Genomic DNA, 12955 nt, shown 5'->3' on the forward strand with positions numbered 1-12955 from the left:
CCCAAAAGAGTCCTAACTTCATGAAATAACTCCAAAGATCAGAAATGATCTAATGAGAGAAGCAAGTGTTTAAGTTCTTGGATTTTAATAAATTTTTATTTATGAAAATTGATTAACATTGATTTTGATTAAAATTAAATAAATGGATTTATGTCAAATTAAAGTGATTTCAATTTTTTAATGATAAGAGTTAAATATGGTGATTATTAGTATATGGTATTTTTGGAATTAATATTATTAATTATATTATAGATGGGTAATTTTATGGTTGAGTAATTTTTTTGGAATATTCTAAAGTCATAAATTTATTGCTTAAAAAAGTGAAAATGATTTGGATATTCAGAATCTGTATATTTTCTAAGTTCTAACTCATAAATGAACTCCCAAAGTTGAGTTTCGAAAATTTTATTAACACCTATATAGCCTTAATTTCTAAGGTATCATTAGAATTGGTCACTAAGTTTACCCTTCATAAGATTTCAAGTTGTCACCCAATATGGTGTGCATGTAGATTTTGAGAAATCCCCTATGAATTTTCTATTTCTAGATATTTTCGTTATATTATGTCATTAGGTGTCTCTACTATCAAATAGGCTAAACTGGGTCTAACCCTGACAAAATATGAAGCATACAACAGAAATATCAAAGGGCCCATGATTGACTAAATACAAGAGCCGATCAATCCTGATTCACTAAGATCTTACTATAGTTTCAAGTTTCACCCCCTGATTGGGTGTGGTAGAATCCCTATGAAGTTTTCTAGTTTTCTAATATTTTTATTATTTTCTAGTGTCTCTACTATTCCAAAATAGGCATGAAACTCTGGATGTGTCTAACCCTGAACTAAATATAATCATACCACAGAAATATCACAACATAAAATATTAAACTTTTAAGGAGTTATGAATCTTTTAAAGTTTAGGGTCAAAATAGACCCTTTACTTAAAAACTTTATATCACAGAAATCTATTGAGCATCTGAACCTAGGAAATTATACTAAACCATGACAAGATACTCCAATATCACCCCACCAAATTTGGGCTTCAACTTGATCATGGATTGTGAGAAAATTGCTAATAAAAGAAATTAACATAAAACTAAAATTATTTCACAATACAGAAATCAAATCAATATTAATTAATTATTTAAAAATACTACATGTAAGGATATCTTTCCACGAGCCCAAGAACGACCCAATGGTGCAACTCATTTTCTGGAATTTTGGAAACGAAGCATTTAAAGCATTTTTTTTCAAAATTTGCTGTCAAATCACTGCACGGTGACGTGGCGCGTGACGTGAGCCACTCAACCTCCCAAACAGTGATGACCACAATCCAACCTGGAGGAAGCCGCACGGTTATCCAGATCTGAGCCGTCTATCTTCATCGGCGGCCAGATCTTCTCTAGTCATTTTGAATAGAAATCTTTAAACGCTCATACTTCAAAATACTCGACAAAATTGCACGAAATTTGAACTGTATGGCTAGAGGGCAATATGATCTTACAATGCCTGGAGTTTGAGCTCCATTCATTGTTAAAATAGCTAACAGTTTCAAATGGAAATTTTAACTAATGAGATATAACTTACAATCCGACCGTTGGATTTTTGCGATCTTGGGCTTGTAGAAAGCTGCAGGTGATCGTCTACAACTGCAGAAGACCACCAAAGCTTAGATTACTGTCGGATCGAAAGTTAATGTGAAAGTCCGCTTTCTCTCTCTAGAATGCTCATCTCCTCACTAAAATAGTGATTTGAGGCTTGGAAATGGTTGGGAAAAAGCTTGGAAGGACTTTGTGAATGTGCTGAAGTGTTGCAGTGAGGAGCTGCTTAAATAAAGGTTGGGGCTGCTGGATTTTTGAGATTTTATCAATCAAAGGGGAATATTGAAGAAGCCCCTTTAGGCTCAAGTTTCACCACTTTAACTTTGGCTTGGATTGGATGGATTGAAGATGATTTGGAGTAGTTTTGGATGTATGCCAAGTGTCCCCATGCTGCCAAGCTATGGAATAGGTTGGTTTGAGAGTGACTTCTCTGGTCCAGTGAAGAGGACCACACCTTTTCCCCATTTGGATGCAACCAATCGCCAGCCTGTTTAAGGGATGATTTAAGCTGCTATTAGGGGGGAAATGGGTCAATTCACATTTCATGTTTAGCCAGCGTCTAGACTAATCCATGGATTTCCAAGGTGGCTGATGATGTGCCAGGAGTTTGAGGTCAAGATTTGATTGACATCATCAGTAGCTCTTAGCAAATATATTGAAAGTTAAGAGGTTTTGACCTCTCCAAATGAGTTCCTGACCAAGTCAACTTAATATGAGGATTGACTTGAAAGTCTTTTTGGACATGTCATGGTGTCGTAATTGAATAATTTGAAGGAGATCTGATTGATTCAAATGGGTTGAATGAATTGAATTTGATAAGTGTTAGTAGTTGAAGGGTTGATTTGGCTCCAACCAGTAGTTGACTTGTGTCCAACATGGTTCAAACCTATAAAGAGTAATTGGGTCAATGGTGTTCCTAAAGTATTTAGGATCCATTAAATGACATTTGGAGAATATTTGCAAAGGTTGATAAGTCAATCAAATGAGTTTAAGCCAAAGTCCAAATCCTCCTTTAGGGCATTTTGGTCATTTTGTCTCATAGATCAATTATGGGGGCCTCAAATTCAATCTAAAAGATATGGATTATTCGCTTAACAAGTCAATATCCAATGTGGATAGGAGGGATTTCAAAAGATTTGAGAGGGGGCTCCAAAGTTAAATTCCATCAAGTGAAAGGCTTTAGTGGCATGGATTGTAAATATTCGAAGGTTTTGCAAATTTGGAGTGTGATTAAGTTTAAAGGGGTTAGAGTACTCTAATTGGTGTTCAAAACTTTGAGGTTGGAACTAGAAGCATGCATCACTATATCAAATTAAATTAGACAGACCCTAAAATCAAGGATGCAAAGAATAATGAGTTTTAACAGGTGATGGAAAAATCACCCTATAAGGGCTTTAGGACCTAAGTCTTAATAGCTAAGAAGTTCTGGGATGTATAGATTTAAAGATTTGGATTCAGCCTAAGGCTAGGAACTAGGAAAGACTCCTATGGATCTAGATCAGGAAGGAGTAAGATTAAGAGTGACCTCATACAAAAATGAGGTCAACACGCGTCCAAAATTGTTGGATTAAAAAGGAAGTTTTTCATTCAATCGCAGCTTTTCTAGTTTTTTTTACCCTCCTATTATGATTAGAGAGGGAGGTTTGGTATCAAAAAAAAAATCTTTGTTGGAGAGTGGTAAAGGGAAAGGAGTAATGGAGGTCGTAGATAGTAAGTCTACTTCACCAAAGCCAGTTTTGAGCTCTAGAGCAAATGATTTGGAGGCTTCCTCTTCAAGATGCTCTACTCACAATTTGGATAATTCTAATGTATGGATTAAAAAGCCACATATTAAAATTAATTTGGATAAAATTCATGATGGTAGTAAAGATGATAATGTGGTAAAACTTGACATGGAAAATGAAAAGTCCAATGTTCATGTTTTAAGGAATTCATTGGTGGTGAGGACTCTTTGCAAAAACTTTCCCTTCTCAAGTTGTGCATTTGAATTAAGGATGCAATGGGTTAGATTTGGAGGATTTCACATAACATCACTTGGATTAGATTGGTTCCTGTGTTCTTTTCAATCACAGGAATCAATGGAGGATGTTCTCAATGGAGGTCCTTGGTATGTGGGTGGATTTATCATTGGACTAGATAAATGGACTCCCAATTTTTCTCCGTATTCCTTGGATGGAATTGCATCTCCAGTTTGGGTTCGTCTTCCTCACTTGCCATTACATTGCTGGGATGAAACCAATATAACGAGAATTGTATCAAGTACCGGGACTCCTTTATTATTGGATGGTAACATGTTTAGATGGGGGAGGAGAGAACTCGCTAGAGCCTGCGTTCGGGTTAAATTGAACTCGAAACTCCCTTGTGGTACTTGGGTTGAAGGTGTCCATTGCAAATTTGTTCAAAATTTTGAATTTGAAAATTTATCATCTATTTGTTTCAAATGTGGAAGAATTGGACATATAGATGTGGTATGTCCAAATGGTTTTGAAAATCTAGATTTGATTGATAAGGAGGTTTCCAAAGTTCCATGACTAGTTTAAGATAGTTTATATGGACCCTGGATGCAAGTGAAATTCAAATCTAAAAAAAGGCTTAAAAGTGTTAAAAAGATTTCTTCTAGAAATCATATTGAAGTTTCTCATCCAGATCACCGGATAATCTCTGATGGATCAATTTTAGATCGACTTCCTAAAATCATGGAAGGAGATGAAGTAGTTGGTAGCCTTAATTCAAATTTGGTTGTTGAGCCGGCTGTTGCCTTTAATTCAAATTTTGAAAACAATCAACCTGATACGTTGATTGATGGAAATAGAGATGATTTTGTTGAATTCAGTTGGTGGTTCCAACAGATAATGAAAATTATTCCATGGATCAACTTATTAATGCTGGAATTTCGGATATTCAAAATTCCAATTTTCAAATCCCATTTTTCATGGAGGCAGGTAAGGAAATGATAATAGTTGTAGATAACATGGATCCAGCTGTTCAAAAGGTTGTTGAGGAGCTGAATCCGGCTTCTTCTCCAACAAATCCAGCTGGGCAATTGTTGAAGGACGGTATAATTGGAAGAAATAATGAAGCTGCTGTTATTTCAGAGGATCATCCGAAGGTAGTTGGAGATTTGGAAATTCAAATTCCACTTATGAAGGAGGCAGTTAAGGAGAAATCTGAGAAGAAGCAAGATTCGGATTCAACTCCTAATAAGGCAACAAATATTTTTGAAATGGTTGTTAATATTGATGAAACAAATGATGGTTTTTCTAAAACCATTTCTCCTAATTCATCAATCAGTTTGATGTTTAAAAAAATTGTATTAGTGAAGAAGAAAAAAGTCTCTTCTTCGGAGCTTGGATCTTCAAGTTCTAAACACAAGCTGTTCAAAGAACTACAAGATCTTGGATCGGTGAATGATCGAACTAAAAGGAGGATTACTGATCTCAGAACGAAGAACGATTTCAGAAGTTCTTCCAAATCATCTCAGTGATATGAGACCCAAAATTCTCATTGCAAATAGAAAAGTTGGAAGATACATAAGGTTGGAAATTGTATTCAAAGAATTTTCCATATCTTTTGCTTGGTACGCCATCATTGGTAATTGGAAAAGACATCTAAAATACCTATTATCATTTTTCATAGGTGTTTTAAGATTGTCATGTTATCTTTGTATTTTTCTTTTGATTATCTTTTATAGCTTCTTTTTTATTTGGGCCTTTTTGTTTTTTAAACTTAATATATTTGCTTATGGGATCGTTACTAGATCCTATTCTCTAACTGGATGGGAACTCTGGGATACTAACCAACCCTTGGGTTGTTTCAATCTTTTATATCCCTTGCATCTCAATGGTTTCAAAATAGGAAACAGAGGGTTTCATTTCAAAAATAATAAGTTTAATATTAACAAAATTGCTTTCATTAAGGATCCTTTTTCTATTGAGCAAGGATCTATTAGTTTTTAATTCCTAGTTTATATTAGGTTGTTATTTCTTTCTTATTAATGCAACTTTGCATTATCTAAAAAAAAAACTAGAGTGAGCACCCAAAAAACCATAAAGGTATAAAAAACAATCTTCAGCTCCATAGTCAACCTGAGTAGCTCAACAATAAGAAAACTAGCAATGAACACACTCTGCAAAAGAAAATAATAGACAGAAAAGCAAAAATAGCAATAAATATAAAATTGAATAAGCTTATAGCACCAATACAATTCTGAACAACCACATTTATTAAGGCCACCCAACGCAAGAAGCAATTGACCCAAAAGCCACAAGATGCGAACAATATAATACAGTCTAAAGATCATATCATAATTCTCCAGACAAGCATCAAGATAAACATTGCCCTAAGATAATGAGAGCCACCTCCAACCACATGTGTAAACCACCAATATTAGACAGAGAGCCATAGATTAAGATAACCATAGGTGTCATGAGATAACTAGCAAAAGTCCTCATAAAACTAAAACCGTGATACCAGAACATAACAGTATAATAATTCCTACCCTCACACATCTTGTAACCACAAAATTGATTCAACAAAAAGAAAAGCCCGCAGTAATTGCAGAAAATAACAAAAACTCTTGACTGTCATCCCAACTAGCTAGACCACAAAAATCAACCAGGTCTCATGAACCACTTGGATAACAGAATAGATCTAGAAAACTAAAGCAGAAGCCTCAAAGAATCAATAAGGCACCCACCAGCAATATTGAATAAGCCACCACCACAAGACCTCCACACAACAGCATAAAAGAATATACTTAGCAGCCAAAGAAAGACACAAAATCAATTAATAGGAAGGAAGTTGAAAGTACCACCAGTGAATCATGTAACATTCAACCAAAGAAATAATGGTGTGGATCCAAAAAAGTGTAACCATAACAAAATAAAAATAGTTAAGGCTAGATGAGATCGACAAGATGAGCTCAGGCATGAATGAATCACGCAAACATCATACTGTAAAACTTGATACCGCTCCATCCAGCCCAAAGGCCCCAGCACGCACCACCATGCCAGGTATAGCCAGACAACACCACCCATAGGGGCATCCTCCCAAACCCAGACAAAAAAAGATCAAAATAATCCAAAAAAACCAAACTAGACTCTAGAGAACTACCAGCCGCACAACAGAAAAACCCCAATTAACACTGTAAGCCAAGGCCATCCAGCATGACACACCAAGGAGCCCAAACTAGAACCCACCAAAGACCCAAAAATCACAATAGTGAAGAACCAAACAACCAAAAGGAGCCTAGTTGGTAACCAGAACAAAATCCAGACACAACTAACAAAGTTGGGCCAAATGAACATCATAGGAAATAGAATGAGGAAAAGAAGGAAGCAAAGAGGCCTCCATTCTGATGCCTAAGTCAGAAGCAACATCATAAAAATTATGAAACCTTTAATAGACAGCAGTTTAAAAGAAACCAAACTGAATAATTTATCTTTCTCATTCTTAATAACCCTCAAAGAATCCATTCTAATGCCATTAATTAATATGTCCTAGACAATGATTAAAAATTAAAGATACCTAAATAGATTAATTTAGACAAAATTATACCATATTATCCAGGCTGATGTCCTGGAAAATGATTAAAAATTAAAGATACCTAAATAGATTTGGTGGCTGATTCTTTCTAATTTGAGCCTATTATCCCGGTCGATATGAATATCATTTAGGATGATGCGCTTAATGATGACTGTCGTAACCAGAGTGCCATAATTAGGGTTTCTGTATTTAACTGATCATCTAAGATGATTTTTGGATCGTCCCGGATGATGTGATCAAAATAAAAAACTATAACCAACAGACAGAAATTTTCACCCAAGTGTGTGTGTATAAGGTTACTTAGCATCAAGAACCACTTTGTTTATAATTGACTCAAGAAAAGGAAAAGATTACAAACTGACTCAGACATAGTCTACCCAATCTTGAGCTAGCTCAAATTATAGTTTTGATCTTATGGACCTGAAATATTAGTAGGCAAGGTAGTCATAGAGAAACAGAAGTATTTGAAATATTTGCTATCATCAAAATTAGATTTCCTGAAATCAAATTCGCAACAGGAGATTCCTCCCTTATGTCAAAATGCCGATTCCAATTAAGCAACCTCATTTGACAAGCATGTATATAATATGATCTCCTAGAAAATATGTGGCTATAATCTAGATCATTAGAAAGTTGGATGGCAACATGTCTTTGATCTAGCAAGCCAATGTGAAATGACCCAGAAAGCTTTAGATTATGAAAAAAATTTTGTATAACATCATGGTTCCATCATCTCAAAATAAATTTTCCAACAAGCATCAAAGCATAAGAGGCTACCAATTAATCAACAATCGAATCCTCAAATAAGAGAGCCAGATAACCCTTGAAGGAAGAACACACAAATTTTAGTTTAGAAGAACTAGACGACAAACCAACCAAAACATCCTAGAAGGATCACAATTTCCCCTCAAAAAGAGAGGAAGATATCAGGTTTGATGATGATGGGGTCATCATCGCCCAACACCAAAAAACCAATAAAACCTCAAAATGAGGAAATGAAAGGTATCAAAATGAATAAAGCAGGAGAAAATATTTAGAAATCACAAAGAGAAAAAGCCACGAGACCAACGAACCAGCGTGCAAGAGAAAGCCCTAAAATCGCCCTAAAATTGCCTCAGAATAAAAAACTAATTAATTTGATCAATGTGTAGGGAGTAATTTCTTAGTTAAGCAAACTTAATTATCATGGTTGACCTAATTGGGGTTTCTATTTTTAACTGATCGTCCGGTCTGATTTGAGTTTATCTTATACGATTAGGTCAAAAAATAGAAAATTCTCTAACTCACCAAGTTTCTTCCCCAAAGTGTTTGTGTGTTAGGTTACTTAGCTTGGGGTCCACCAGATATAAGATTTGACTTCAAAAAGGTAAAAAAACATTAAAATTTAAATTTCAAATATACTCAACTATTGTCCACTCGATCATAAGTTAATGGTTGTTATAAGTGAGCTTGTGGACCTAAAAAGTCTGTGAGCATGGCAAAATAAACTAGATATGTAAGAATAGATTTAGTAAAGAAATAATAATAATTTTTATCATCAAAATCACTATGCTTGGCCCAGATTTGCAACACTTCCATCAGAATAAGGTTAAAGGTTCTCTACATACTCCATGTGACATTAAATGGATTCCAAGGTTCTCTGCCTACTCCAGGAGGAATTAAATGGATTTTCAAGTTCTTTACCTACTCCAGGAGGGAGTAAAAAAATTTAAGATACTCTGCCTCACTGGGATGGCAGAAAGTTCTTGTAAGGGCTTCTCCACCTTATTGTGGGGAAAAAAGGAGGACATTACTTTTAGTGCAATACCTGGAATGGAAGTTTCAGGGGAGTGGATGTTGGTCAAGTTGTTCGAACCACTATAATTTTGATGTGTTATTTCAATTTACTTTTTCTTATTTAATTTCCATATTATTCTTTAATTTCTTTTGTGGTTGAAATATCTGATTTATGCTATTATGGAATTAGATTTTATTTCACATAAATTATTTGTATTAAAATATTCAAAAAAAATTCATAAAAATTTCTTTTTGACTAAATTTTATTTTTAAATAACCAATTCACCCCCTCTTGGTTAGCCTCGGGCTAGTTCATAAAGGTTTAACAAATCCCATAAACATTTAATATCCAATCAATTTCAATCATTCATTTGATTGTCAATTATGTGTATGGTCCAAACTCGAACAGTCAATCTTAAACACTAATCTAAATAAAACATCCAAACAAAAATTATAGTGTTAAGGACGCACGCATAGAAACCCTTCCCAGGTAATTTTTTTATCACCTTGAAACCAAGTCAATTAGCATTTGATTTAGGGTCTATCAATTCTATATTAATTTGACAAGTTCTAACCCTCCAATTTTGAACCCATTTTGAGGTCCCTAGCCCCAAAAACTGAATCCTTTTCCACAGGCTACAAAACTTTCCAAATATTTATAGCCTATGCCACTAGATATGCCATCATGTAAAATTTGACCTTGGATCCCTTTCCACACTATCCAACCACATCCATAACCCTTTTCATGACTTTTTAATCAATAACTTATAAATTTTTGGACCTTTGTTGACCCAGGGTTTTGGGATCAAAATGACCAAAATACCCTTTAAATGGGTTTTTGGATTTTTCTCAAAAATCCAACATGGCCTTCGCTCATCAATCTTCAAAACCTATCCCAATGCATCCTAAATTTCCATAAGAAGACATTAGACCCAAACCCACACTATTGTTGGACCTGGTTGAATAAAGTGACCCTTATGAGTTTAAATACCCATTCTCAATTAAATGGCCTCTTCTTAGCTTAAGGCCTCTTCCATTAGGTTCATATGTTCATATTGAACTCAATGGACCTACCCCTTGACCCTAGGTCAACTTGGTTGATTTAGTGAACAAAGTTTGTCTAAACCTTCCATACCCTTCCACCCCTTCAAATTCTTTGACTAAGACTTTTCCAAACCCATTCAAACCTATGGGGTGACCCATTGGGTCCTCAAAAGACCCCACTTGAAGACCCAATACTTGGGCCATCTTAGGTTCTCCAGTTGGCTTGTCCCATGTTTTGAAAGAGGGGTTACCCTAGGGCCAAGTTCTAACCCTAGCATAATTAGGCCTAACCTATAGTGGCATTGGGTTCCCCTGAATGTTCATTAGGATTGTTAAGCCCTCATGAACTTGCTCGAGGCTAACGAAGAGGGGCAGGGGATGAATTGGTAAGCAGAACCGTTGATGCATAATAATCATAAGCAAATAGAAAAATATTTTTGAAACCTTTTTTGAATATTTTAGAACAAATAAGATCAACCCTTGATACGGAACAAATTATCAAAATAAAACAGAGATTTTAACCATACAATCAACAACAAAAAAATTAAAGTGCAAAAATAAAGTACAAGAATAAAATAGAAAGAACACATCCAATTTTTATAGCGGTTCGATAAACTTGACATATATCAACTCCCTGAAGCCTATCCTTTAGGTATTAAACTAAAACTACATTGTTTATTCTTTTTCTCCCACAATAAGGCAGAGAAGCCCTTACAAACTCTTTTCAATGACCACAATGAGGTAGAGAACCTAGATTCCTTTTTCTTACTCCTGAAGCAGACAGAGAACCCCAACTCCTTTTGTTTCATCTTGAAGTAGGGAGAGAACCTTGATCTAGTGTTGATGAAGACCTCCCTAAAGTCACCAAGGAGCCAAATATGATGATTGGAGAAGATGACTTGAATCCTTGCTTGTAGCAACCTTTATGAACACCTCATAAAATCACCCTTTTAAGATTCTCTCTCTATCTCTCTCCCAAGCTCTCCTTCTCCTTTTTAATGCTCTCTCAGGACAGGACAATAACAAAAGATTTTATCATAAGCAATTAAGAGAGCTTAAATAGAAGGCCTTTAAAAATGCCCTAATTTTTAACTTGTCATCAAATATCATCCAGGACGATCGATAAATTATTATGTATGATAAGTTTAAATTAGCCCTTCTGGCTAGGACAATCTAAATTCGCTGTATGATTAGAACATAACATTAGTTCTGATTGTCTAGGATGATTTGGACATCACCTCATATAATTAGTTCAAAATCATATATTTTAATCCAGTAGATAGTTTGGGATGTCCAAGAGATAAATCAGAATGATGTAGAAATATAACGGATCATCCAGTATGATGCTTAGATCATCATTTATGACTAGTTCAAAATAAGACATTATCGTCTAGCCGATAGTTCATGAAGTTCAAAAGATTAGGAGAAGAATAAGGGTTTTCTTACACATCGTCCTAGATGATCTTACAATCATCCTGGATGATATGTTTAATCAATATGACCTTAATTACTTTCCTTAATCACCTAATTAATTTAGGTATGTTTGGTATGAATTATCCAGGATAATCATAACCACCTTGTATAATTAGTATAAATTTTATAGATTTAACATGTTGCTTAAATTAGTTTGGCAGCTAATTTTTTTGATTTACGCATATCATCCAGGACAATGGGAGTATCATCAAGGATGATTTCTTTAATCATATTTACATCATCCAAATACCCTAATTAGGGTTTCTATTTTTAATTGATCATCCAGGATAATTTGAAATCATCCTGTACGATATGAAAAAAAAACTGTAACTCACTAAATTTGTCCCCCTGAGTGTGTGTGTGTAAGGTTACTTAGCTTGAAGTTCAACGAAAGTACATTTGACTCGAGAAAAGGTAAAAGATGCATTCAAATATAAGTTACAGACTGACTCAATCTTAGTAAACCTGATCTAGAGCTGATTGACGTTCCAAGTGAACTTGTAGACCTAAAAGGTTAGTGAGATAAGCAAATAAAATAGATACACCAGAATAGCAGTAGTCGAGAAACAATAATTTTTGTTAGCATCCAAATCAGAGTACTTGGGTCCAAATTTGTAACATCCCCTTGACCCAATACACCTTTCCTAGCTGACCCAACCCTTAGGTTATCTTGGGTTAGGAATTAGGTTAACCCAAAGTGGCTAAAACCACTATGGGTTGAGCCATTTCCCAACCTAAGCTCCACCTAACACAATCAACACTTCCATTGGATAGCCCTAGACCTAAGGCACCTTCCCTAGTCAGCCTAACCTTTTGGGTTAAATTGGGTTACCATCTAGGCTAGCCTGAAGTGGTTAGAACCACCTTGACCTGAGCCATCTCTCAGCTCAAAGCAATTCAAGCTAAATTATCACTTATATTGGGTTCTCCTTGAACCAACCTATCTTCTTCATTAATCTCACTTCCTAACTTAACATGGGTTGCATCAAAATTGACCTAAAAAATATATGTTTGGGTTATCCAGGTGAATTGGACTGCCTCCTGCCTAATTGGGCTCAAGCTTGATCTCACTAGACCTCCAGACACCTTTTTAGCTCAGCACGACCCAACCCTTGGCCCAAAATGAATAAGAATTCACCTCCGATGGTTTGTTATTCCTCAGGCATCATCCAAAGCTTCCAAAGTATGGGATTTCCATCTTAAAGCTCATAAATCTTTGAGGAAGTGTCCCATGCCACTTGGAGGCCATCCATTGGTTACCATGATCAATCTTAGCCATTTGAGCTTGCGAGAGGGGTTTGAATAGGGAATCTTAATCTACACATCACAATTCATATCTAACTTTTCCAAAACACTCCCCCAACCTCTTCTATCTATCTAATCGAGTGAATTCCAGTGAAGTTCATGCACCCTCTTCTTGAAGTCATACCTCAGGTGATCCTCTGGCCTCGACATCTGAAGGAAAAGTCTTCACCATCATCTCCTCAAGCTTCCTAATAAAAACACCCATTCATTG

The sequence above is a fragment of the Dendrobium catenatum genome, unplaced genomic scaffold (genome assembly GCF_001605985.2).
Source record: "Dendrobium catenatum unplaced genomic scaffold, ASM160598v2 fragScaff_scaffold_1395, whole genome shotgun sequence".
NCBI lineage: Eukaryota > Viridiplantae > Streptophyta > Magnoliopsida > Asparagales > Orchidaceae > Dendrobium > Dendrobium catenatum.